The sequence below is a fragment of the Monodon monoceros genome, unplaced genomic scaffold (assembly GCF_005190385.1).
Source record: "Monodon monoceros isolate NGI ecotype Baffin Bay Population unplaced genomic scaffold, NGI_Narwhal_1 Super_Scaffold_7, whole genome shotgun sequence".
NCBI classification, from domain to species: Eukaryota; Metazoa; Chordata; class Mammalia; order Artiodactyla; family Monodontidae; genus Monodon; species Monodon monoceros.
In genome coordinates this window covers 46278191-46289170 of record NW_021703784.1, presented here as the reverse complement: position 1 = coordinate 46289170, position 10980 = coordinate 46278191, and the positions used below count along the sequence as shown (strand labels likewise).

The 10980-nt window shown below is 39.0% G+C and overlaps 1 protein-coding gene across 1 annotated transcript in view; it reads right to left on the bottom strand.

The window, feature by feature from the left end:
• Window positions 1-10980, bottom strand: part of DLG2 (discs large MAGUK scaffold protein 2) — a 2046181-nt gene that overhangs the window by 1418558 nt on the left and 616643 nt on the right. The gene's annotated exons all lie outside the window — the stretch shown is intronic.

Here is a 10980-nt window from a genome sequence, read left to right as displayed (position 1 = left end):
CACACACACACACACACACACACACACACACACACACACACACACACCCCTCCTATGAGCCCATATGCCTCTGTGTGTGTGTGTGTGTGTGTGTATATATATATAATATACTTATAAATATGCCCCCAAAGCCAGGCCTATAAAACATCAATTCTCAGGAAAGTTTGGGGGTGGGCAATCAACTGCATATTACTGAAAGAAAAGGATGTGTTTAGTAACTTTGGGGCTTTACCTCTACCTCCTTATGTGTTTAATTATTTACTTCAAATCTATTTTTATCTTGCCATGTTCCAGAGAGTATTGTTGTGGTAGCTACCAGGTGACAATGGGTTCTCCAGCTCTGTTTGGGCAGGGGGTCCTGAAGGACAGCCTGGTCCTGAATAGGCTCGCTGGTCAGCTTGTCTTTGCCAGAAGCACATTTGTGTTAAAGCTTGCACACACAATCAGAAAATAACTGACACTTGGAAACCTATGCTTCTATTTACACTGCAAGGCTCCGTTACCACTTAACAAGGTCTCACTATATGCTAGGAACCATACTGAGAGGTTTTAAAGCATTATCTCTAATCCTTACCACAGCTTAATGTGGTAAGAATTATCTCTGCTTTAAATATGAGAAATGAAGTTTGCATGATCTCAAACTCACGACACACAGCATTAAAAGTTTGAACTTCACAATTCAGAGCACATGTTTATGTTCAGGATCATAGTGTTTTACAGTGCTTTTGTGAGGAGTAAATGAAATAGTAAACACTTAGTGTATGTTTGTAAGCAAGGAAGGTCCTAATTATTAAGACTGGAGCATAAATAGAAATCAAATGTTTGGTTTGCTTGTTATTCTTCCCTGTTATAAATACTGACCAGTATTCGATTTTTAGCTACGCGTAGGTCCGCATGTATGGAAGTATGGCTTTGAAAGGTATATGTATTATATATTTATAATCGTGTGTAATTCTTTTAGTTTGTATAACGAAGACAATAAAGGACATGCAAAAATATATGTGACTCATTTTAAAAATTCATAAACATAGGCAGGTCATTCTGAAATGTACATAGGCACTAAATTAATATATATAGAAATCCACTTTTATGCTTCCTGCGTTTAAAACTTTATGAGTTAAGTATTACTGCTCTATCTCTTGAAAATGCTTGACTGAGCTTCACTTATTGGGAAGCCAATCACTAAAGTGAATTTAAGAAACTTCATAATTATAAATTTTCTCTCAAGCATTCCTCACCCATAGGTGGTAACCTTAAAAAAGCTTCTAATGTGTCTTTTTGGAATGAACAATTTAACAATTAAATGCTTTTACTCTTCTCTCAGGGTAGCAGTACAATTATGTTTACTTCTTCCCCAATGTACTTTTTACCAGTCATTAAATAGCTAGAATTCTAGCGTCTAAGAGGTAAAGCACATTACCATCTCTAAAGGGTTCATTAGCATGACCATTTCTTGGTTCTTAAGAGTAAATCCAGAACTTCATTTAATTCCAAATTTCACCAAGAGTTAAGTGCTGCAGTGTGGTGTAAAAAGGACTGGCCAGGGGCTTCCCTGGTGGCGCAGTGGTTGAGAGTCCGCCTGCTGATGCAGGGGACACGGGTTCGTGCCCCGGTCTGGGAAGATCCCACATGGTGCGGAGCGGCTGGGCCCGTGAGCCATGGCCGCTGAGCCTGCGCGTCCGGAGCCTGTGCTCCGCAAAGGGAGAGGCCACAACAGTGAGAGGCCCGCGTACCGCAAAAAAAATAAAAAAATAAAATAAAATAAAATAAAAAAAGGACTGGTCAGAAAGTCAGGGATTTGTGGCTACGTCTCTATCTTCAATTTGCTTAGATGTAAAATAAATAATGGGGATTGGGGAATGGAGATGAAAAATAGACAAGCTAACATTTAAGGTCCTTATCAAACACAAGATTTTATGTTTATACATTAACAGTCCCAGAGTCACATAGCTGAAAGGTCACGTTGAGAGTTATACACTCTGTCCCTACAACCTGAAACCAATTCAGACCTAAAGGTAATTTTCCCACTTGCCTTTACAACCTATTCTAAATTTTAAAGTCGGTAGTCTCCAACATGCTCCATGAGCTGAGCCTTTTCACCCTCTCCAGCTTTATTTCTTACCAGTCTCCTAAAGTGCTTTTAGTTCTAGGAGGTTAATCTCCTCACTTTATTCATTCCACCTTGTAGACTGGATGTCATGAAACCCCCCACTCCCGCGCCATCTCTCCTGCTACTACCTTAACTTAGATCGTCATAATTCTTTCTTGAACCATTATAATGTCATACTGATCTTCCTGGCTGTAGCCTCATACCATTCCCTATATCTTTACATTGACTCCACAATTATCTCTTTAAAGAAACAAATTTGTTCATGCCATTTTTTGAAGGAGGGTTTGGAGGAATTCTATAGTCACCTGTCATCTGTTATACATAATCCAAATGTTTTCTAGGTCTTGACTTATCTGCCCCACCCACCATTATTGGGTTGGCCAAAAAGGTCCATAAGATATTATGGAAAAGCCCGAGTGAACTTTCTGGCCAACCCAATATTTTTCTAGCTATATTGTCTGCTAAGTACCTAATGCCACAGTCACTATAGTTTTCCATGTGTAGCTGTCTATTTCTAGAATACACTTCCCTCCTTTTTTATCTAGCCAACTCCTCTTTCCTTCCCTACTATGCCTTATTGGGGATTAGCCAGAAAGAGTGTAGGCTATTCATCTCAGCTCATCCACATTTTAGCTTTGTGACCATGGACAATTTGCTTAATCTCTCTGAATCTTATTTCCCTCATCAATAAAATGGAAATAATGATCCCTAATTTGAAGGGCAGTTGTGAATATGAAGTGGGATAATAAAAATTTAGCACCTGGCATGATGTAGTCGTTCTCTCTTTAATCATACTCCATTCTAATTTACTTTCCACACTGCAGACAATCTGAACTAATCATATCACTCCTTTCTTAAAGTCCTTCAATAGTTTGCTATTTCCATAGCTTATAAGACTCTCCCTTGTTTTCTAATACAGCCTTATTTCTCACCACTGCCCTTCTTCAATGCTATGCTCCAGCCAACTGAAGTGCTTCAAGTTCCTCAACTCTACCAAATTCTCTCTTACCTCTAGGCCTTAGCATATCCAGTTTCCTCTTCCATGAACACACTCTTCCAATCTGTCTCTCTTCAGATATAACCTGTATGAACTATTATCCCACTTTCCTTTCTGTTTGATTTTATTGCTCTTTTCCTTTCTATGAGGGTTACAGTCTATGTCAGTCTTGATCATTGTGAATCTCCAGTGCCCTACAAAGTTCTTATCTACAATCCTCTACCTACTCTAATCCTACCCTTCCTGAAAGAACCACCTCAAGTCCCACCTAGGACCTCTACACTGACATCTACTTTTTCTATTACCTAGATGCTTTCACCAGTTGGGCCATAACACAGTGTCTTCCCTGAGGAAAGAGCAATATGAGTTGTAAAAATGAGGAAATCAAGGAAGAACAGTCAGGGGAGGCATCTTAGAGGAGAAAAAACTCAGACCTGGGCATTGAAGATGAGTGGAATCAAAGAAAGTAGAGAAGATTGTCCAGCCAAAGTAAATAGGACAAAGAATGATGATTCTTTTACTCATTCAACAGATCTTTATTAAACACTTATTCTGTGCAAGGCCCTGTGCTAGCAGCATACCATACACTAGGTTTGGTGAAGGGATAGGCTTTATTGAGCAGAAGTTTTAGACAGGAATTAAGATAGAACAGGTTTGGGTGGGGCCTGATTACAGGTAGCCATAATCCCACCAGACGTTGGTATGATACTACTCCAAGCACTGGGGCTCCCACTTGACCTTTGTGATGCTTTCCTCATTTCTCTCATTTATTAGCTATTTCCTCACTAGACTCCTAGCTCCATGTGGATTGAGAAGGTTTTTGTTTGTTTGTTTTTGGTTCTTTTTTGGCCTATTTACTACTGTATCTCTAGCACTTGGAACATTATCAAGCACAGGGAAGGCAATTGAGAAATATATGCTATGCACTATGCTAAGCCTATCTGCCCCACTGCATACAAATTTATTAGTTGATATGTCTGTGTTCCCCTCTACACAAGGATTGGTAACCTTTTTCCATATAGGGTCAGTTAGTAAGTATTTTTGGTTTTGCAGGCCACATGATCCCTGTCGCAACTACTCAATTCTGCTATTGAATTAGACAACAGCCACAGAAAATACGTAAATGAATGAGCATGGCTGCATTTCAATAAAACTGTCTTTACAAAAACAAGTGACAGGTTGGATTTGGTCTATGGACCATAGTTTGCTGACCCTTGTACTAGGTTATAAGCTCCTCGAGGGAAGGAAATTAGTCATTTTGTACTGAAGTAGTTGCCTAATGCCTGGTGCATAGCAAGTGCTCAATAATAACATCTTCGAGTATTTACTGTGTTCCAATCACTGCTCTAAATATTTCACAAGTACTAATACATCCTTATAACAACTCTTGATCTTATTCTTATTTCACAGATGAGAAAACTTTGTCCCAGGTAGGATAAGTAACTGGCCCAACATTACATGGTTGGCATGTGGCAGGACTGGAATTTTGACAGCTGGGCCCCTGAATCTGTACTCTTAATCATAATACTATACAGCCTCTCAATAAATTGGAATAAGCAGAGGATTTTAGACTTCACGCAATAGGGCAGTTCTTCTCAAGGTTTTTTAGGAAACAGAGCACTTGGAAGAACGCATACTATCGTATATTAAATTTCATAAAACAGATTCGACAAAACTACCAACAGAAATCAAGACTACGATACATGTGGACAGAAAGAATCACTGATGCAAATACCTCTTACTCCCCCTACAAATGAAGCTGCTAAATTGAGCTTGGTTGTTTCTAGAGTTTGTGAACATTTGCTACTTCTGTATTTGTTTGGTCATCTGCCAGAACTCTACTAGCTCACAGAATGCCAAAGATTTAAGAAATACTGCTAGAAGAATAACTTATAAATGGGCACATTACATCCATTAGTTTGGTTTGCCAGTTGGTAAAAGACACTATTTGACCTTGGTGGAAATAAACTTTGGAAATATCTGAAATTTAATTCTGAGGTTCTGAAAAGGAACACAGCAGGAGAACCCTTAACAGGGAATGGGAGGCAGTACCTGCTTCCAGGAGAAGAGGAGCCTGTGAGGAAGACCTGAAGACACAGAGCCAGGCAACAGCCTGGCGTTGAGGACCCCAGGTAGCTCTTAATACCATTTATCCATATGGTTCTCCCTGTTATGCCTGATAAATGATTTTAGAATCCCAGACACTTCACTTGAGGTCTGACTCTGGTAATAATCTCAAGCAGAGCAAAAAGCTGAACAGTGTTCCTGAAAAGCAACATAGGTGGATGCTTGTATAGAAAGCTCAAGTAGCAAGCTTTTCAGGAGGGAGGAAATTCCAAATGGAAAAACTAAGAAAGAAGCTCACACTTAGGGAGGATTTAGGCTAAGAATTACATTGGTATTGTTAGCCTGGTTTTTACAGAGGAGGAGACTGAAGCTCATTAAGTACATGTAAATTATTCACAGTTCTGCCAGTAGGTACCAGAACAGCTTAGACATGAACCCAGGTCAAATTTAAACACAAGTGGATTAGACACCAATGCCCATTGACTTTTTCCCTCTACCAAAATGAGTCTTGACCAACCTCACAAGCTAAACCTATGTCATAATCTTGCCTCTGTTTTCAACTTTCTAGGACATAATTTGGCTTTTCTGTGTTTCTAGCTCTTTGTTTCTAAAATAGGAACAGTAACATTGGTCCTTTGCTACTGCATACCAGTACTAAAGGAGGAAACATAACTCAGAGAATCAGTTATAACTCAGCCTAAAAGGGACTTTGCAACACAGTTTTCCCAACCAATACATAAGGAAGATGAGGACTAGATAGGTTATTTAACCCACCTAAAGTGACATCCTATTATACGGAGTATATGATTCTAAAATAGTAAAATTTCAAGAGTTGTTTTTTTCCCTGAAAATGTAAAAGACAATACTCTTCGGAAAGGCCAAGTCTAAAATCAGTTGCATTTCAAACCAGTGGCTCAAGAAAATAAGGAAACTTTTCATGTATCTTTATACTAAAGTACAGATATTAATTTTCCTCTTTTAAATATATTAACAGCCAATATCTGTTGATTGAACATGTGGCAAGTACTCTCCAGGGCTCTTTATATGAATTAACCAATTTTACCCTCACAACTCAAAGGGAGAGATGGAATTAGGATTTCTATTTTATAGATGAAGAATGCCCAGGTTCAGACAGGACAGGATGCAAGCCTAGGCTTCCTAGCTCCAAAATCGGCGCTCTTAACCACTACACTATATTATCTCAACAGTATGCTGCATCCTCAGTGCATTTTGCCATATCGTTACATGCTTGCTAATTATAACTTCATGACTATAAATTGCATTCATTTTCTTACCTCATTCATTAGCATTTCTATATAATTTACTCTACATTATATGTGATATTTAAAAATAAAGTAGCGCTTTATAAAACAAAAAAGCATTTCTAGAGTCCACCTTTCAGCAATGTGTATAGGGCCACCTCACATACTTTTATTCTAAGCTGATTCTTCAGCCTTAGAAGGCAGAGGCCAACTCCTCTGAAGTCTAACTCAAATGCCACCTCCTCTTTGAAATTTTCCTCACCCTCTCTGGCAAAATGGGTCACTCTCTCCTCTGTACTCCCAGGGAGTTATATTCTTTCATTACATTGAGTTGTTTACATATCTGTCTGTTCACATTACAAAAGGGTCTTAGTACCCTGCATGTAGCAACAGGACTGGCAGAAAGTTGGTGTTCTGAGTATATACATTATTAGTTAGGAAAAATATGTAAAGATTAGCCATTAAGACCTATGTTGTTATGGTATGACTTCTGTGTACATTTCTGAAAATCCACATATCGGCAAGAAGAACCATACTTACTAGACTTTGATGCTTAATTTCCTAGGTGGACCCATGAACCCCAGATAACATGCTTGTGCATAGGGAGGCAGCAGAGTTTAGGCTTTAAAATGAGACAGATTTGTGCTTGAGTCCCAGTGGCTACCTGGTAGATGCTGGAATACTAGTAGTACCCTTATTACTGGGGTGTTGTAAAAAATGAATTTTTAAAATGTGTTATTTTTTAATATTGAGTTTGAAGCATTGACTGTACTCAACATACATTAGTAGTTATTAATATTAGGCCTGCTCTCTGGAAAAATTATGCTTTGGACCTTTGCACATCCTTTTCACTGGCCTTTTATTCATCTCCTCTTCCCCATCTCAATGAGTTTTAATTCTCCATTATCAAGCCCAAGTTCATTAATCAGTCAAAGAGCCCATAGGAGCAAATTCTGGAGAGAAGCAGTAGTTGGAGAGTCCTTGAATCACATCCTCCGGGAAGATACTTATATTATTGACATGGAAAACAAGCTCTGTGATCATGTAACACTTGCTGACTGTAGAATCCCGTATGAACCCACAGCATTTATTTAGCTCCATTGGTCAAAAACTCTTTCTTGGAATTTAGGGCTTCCAAATTTGCCTCTGGGTTGTTTGTGCTTGGCTCCAGCAAAAGGCTAAGCAAACATTAAGCTAATAAGCTGTGATCTTTCAATCACCATTATTTCCAGCCCCCAAAGTTAGCTCAGTATACAGCCAGAAAGACACAGATGTGTCTTAGAGGAAGTAGGAATTCCATGTCAGTAAAACACTTGGGTAATGCAACATGGAGTGAACTCCAGTGAGAGTTGTGTTTTGCAAGCTCTGGCTGGCTATTTGAATTGAGTGTCTTTAAAGGGCCCTGCCTTGCCTACAAAATTCCAGGGGCCAATATCTAGGTTTTGGAGGCTCAGTATTCTTAGCTAAAGAATTTTTATACTGCTTGTCCACTTCAAACCTTGACAATTCCCCAAAAACATGCATGGTCCTTCATAACTGACCACATACCCAAGCTCCAAGCACTGGTCTCCAAGGCACAGGCTCTAGTAGCTGCTCTAGCCCTCTCAAGGCGGGCTTCAGTAGTTACAGCTCACAGGCTCAGTAGTTGTGGCATGCAGGCGCTAGAGCATGCAGGCTTCAGTAGTTGTGGTGTGCGGGCTCTAGGCTGCAGGCTCGGTAGTTGTGGCGCACGGGCTTAGTTGCTCCGTGGCATGTGAGATCTTCCCAGATCAGGGATCAAACCCGTGTTCCCTATATTGGCAGGCGGATTCCCAACCACTGCACCACCAGGGAAGTCCCTCCTTAGGCATGCTTTTGATACTTGACTTTTAGCCAGAACTACAGGTAAGAGGCACCTACTTATCACATTGGCTCCTGCTTCTGAGCCTGGCTTGTCAGACAGCCTCTCCACCAGAGACAAGATTATATATAGAGCCTGACTTTGCTTAAATGCTTAGAAACTTTTGCTTCACAGATGCAAATGATGGATTCTAAATGAATCAAGGGTCTATTTCTATTCCTAGGGTTCCATGAGCTTTGAGGCTTTATACAGAATCTTAATGGTGATTGCTTTTGGGTAATATTCCCTCTCAGGGATCTATAAAGCTCTATAATATTAAAACTCTACAAAGAAGAATTCAAAGCAACGAATGTGTAATAATTACTTAATACTCAACTAGATGTTCTAGGGAAGGAGGTTTATAGAGGAGGAATAGAAAATGGGACCCTGCCATTTAACAGCATATAAATTACTTGGATGAAAGGACATGCATCTATAGTACTTTGCTAATTACTTACCTTTGGTCAGTTTCTCCAAGAAGACTATGAATTACTGAGTACACAGCTTGGGTCTTTTTCACCTACAGATTCCTAGAACTTAGCACAGTGCCTGGTACCATATTTGTTAAATAAAGGAATAAATGATTATAAAATCTATACTAATATGGTATAAATTAGAGGCAAACATAATATACCTATGGATGCTCAGAGCAGGGAGATGATGATATTACTCAGTGGTCCAGAAAAGAGCCACAGAAAAAGGAGAACTTGATCAACATGTGGAAGAAATGCTTGTGCATATAGAAAGATATGGGGAGAATGTTCTCTTGAGTATGGGAGAAATAGGGAGAGAAAGAAGGAACATAGATCATTGCAGCATTATCTGCAATAGCCAAGACATGGAAGCAACCTAAAAGTCCATGAATGAATGAATGGATAAAGAAAACGTGATATGTATATATATATATATATATATGAGCATGAATTATATATATATATATATATTATATAAATGTGGCATCTAAAAAAAAACAAACAAACTTGTAGATACAGAGGATGGATTGATGGTTGCCAGAGGTGGGGGGCGAGAGGGGTAAAGGTGGTCAAAAAGTACAAACTTCCAGTTACAAAGTAAATAAGTCATGGAGATATAATGTACAGCATAGTGACTTTAGTTAATAATGCTGTATTGCATATTTGTGACAGTTGCTGAGAGAGTAGATCTCAAAAGTTCTCATCACAAGAAAAAAACCTGTAACTATATGGGGTGACAAATGTTAACTAGACTTACTGTGGTGATCATTTCACAATATACACAAACATTGAATCATTATGTTGTACACGTGAAGCAAACATCATGGTATATGTTGATTATACCTCAATAAAAAAAGAAAGCAAGTAAAATAAAGTCAACCAAACTTTAAAAAAAGAAGGAAGTTGAAAAGGTACGTAGACGATGAGGAAAAAGAAACTGGCTAAGAAAAAGACTTATAAATTGGTGGGTTTAAAGACTGGCTCTGTAGGAGTGGTGATTCTGAAGTATTTTCAAGGGGAAAGAACAAGAATAAGGATTTAATGAGTTTCTACTACATGCCAGGTCTTTGCAAGGAATTTCCCATGTATCATCCCATTTTAAGGAAAGCTTCATTGTCCACACTTTACAGATGAAGACACTAATCTTAGAGAAGGCAAATAGCTTGTCTCTTCCAACATCTCTTCTTTTCACTCCAAGAAAACAAGGGCTATAGTAAATACTCACTTTCGATGACGATGAAGATGATTACAAGAACAATAACAACATTTTCAAGTTTCTCATTGTTCACAAACCTTGCAGAGTTCCAGGTATACAATACTGTGGAGCTAAGGGCTGATAAACACAGTCCTCTAACAAGTGGAGGTTTCTCTCAGGTCAGATGTAAGTAGCATTACTGAATATTTATGAAGCAGTGTTCCCTTGTGGAGCATTTGCTCTGCTCCCTTGGTGAAAGATACAGTATTGAAATGGGACTTTGGGCAGCAGTGAGGAGAGCAGGCTCAGGCTCCATGCCTCCTTAACTGGCTAGAGATGAGTAAAGCCTTTATACAGGACTTTTGTGGTATTCTGCTTGGTAGGTGCCTGTCACACACTCCGCACAATCTTAGATGAAAAGAATTTTCAGCACGGGTGTTTGAATAGAATGTATAATTGATAGCACAGGTGGGCAAAAATTCCACTAGCTGGGGTCTCACGCCAGTGCAACTCATGCCTGCCCTATCCACCTCACTAGATTATTGTGAAAGCAGTTTGTAGGAAAAATGCATTGTGTAAATGAAAGGCAGAGTGATCAGCCTAGCCCAATGTCTGAGTCTTAGCATCCAGCCAGAATCTCACACATAGTTCCAACCTTTCTCCTGCACCCAATTTACTCTTAGTTCTGGCTGTTTCTTAATTACTTTCTCTATCCCTAATTCTAACCGAAGTGTGTGTGTGTGTGTGTGTGTGTGTGTGTGTGTGTTTATACATATATATTTCTTTGTAAATACTTTATTAATCAGTTCATTCATTCACCATCATTTATTGAACCCCTATCAAGTGCCAAAAATACTGTTAAATGATTAAATGATGAGGACATAAATATTAATAAACTAAAAGAACTAGAAAATCTCGAGATATCCACACCCCTCCCCACAACTTTCATTTAAAGGCAGTGTTTTCCAAACATTCTGCAAACAAAAGTATGGGAGTA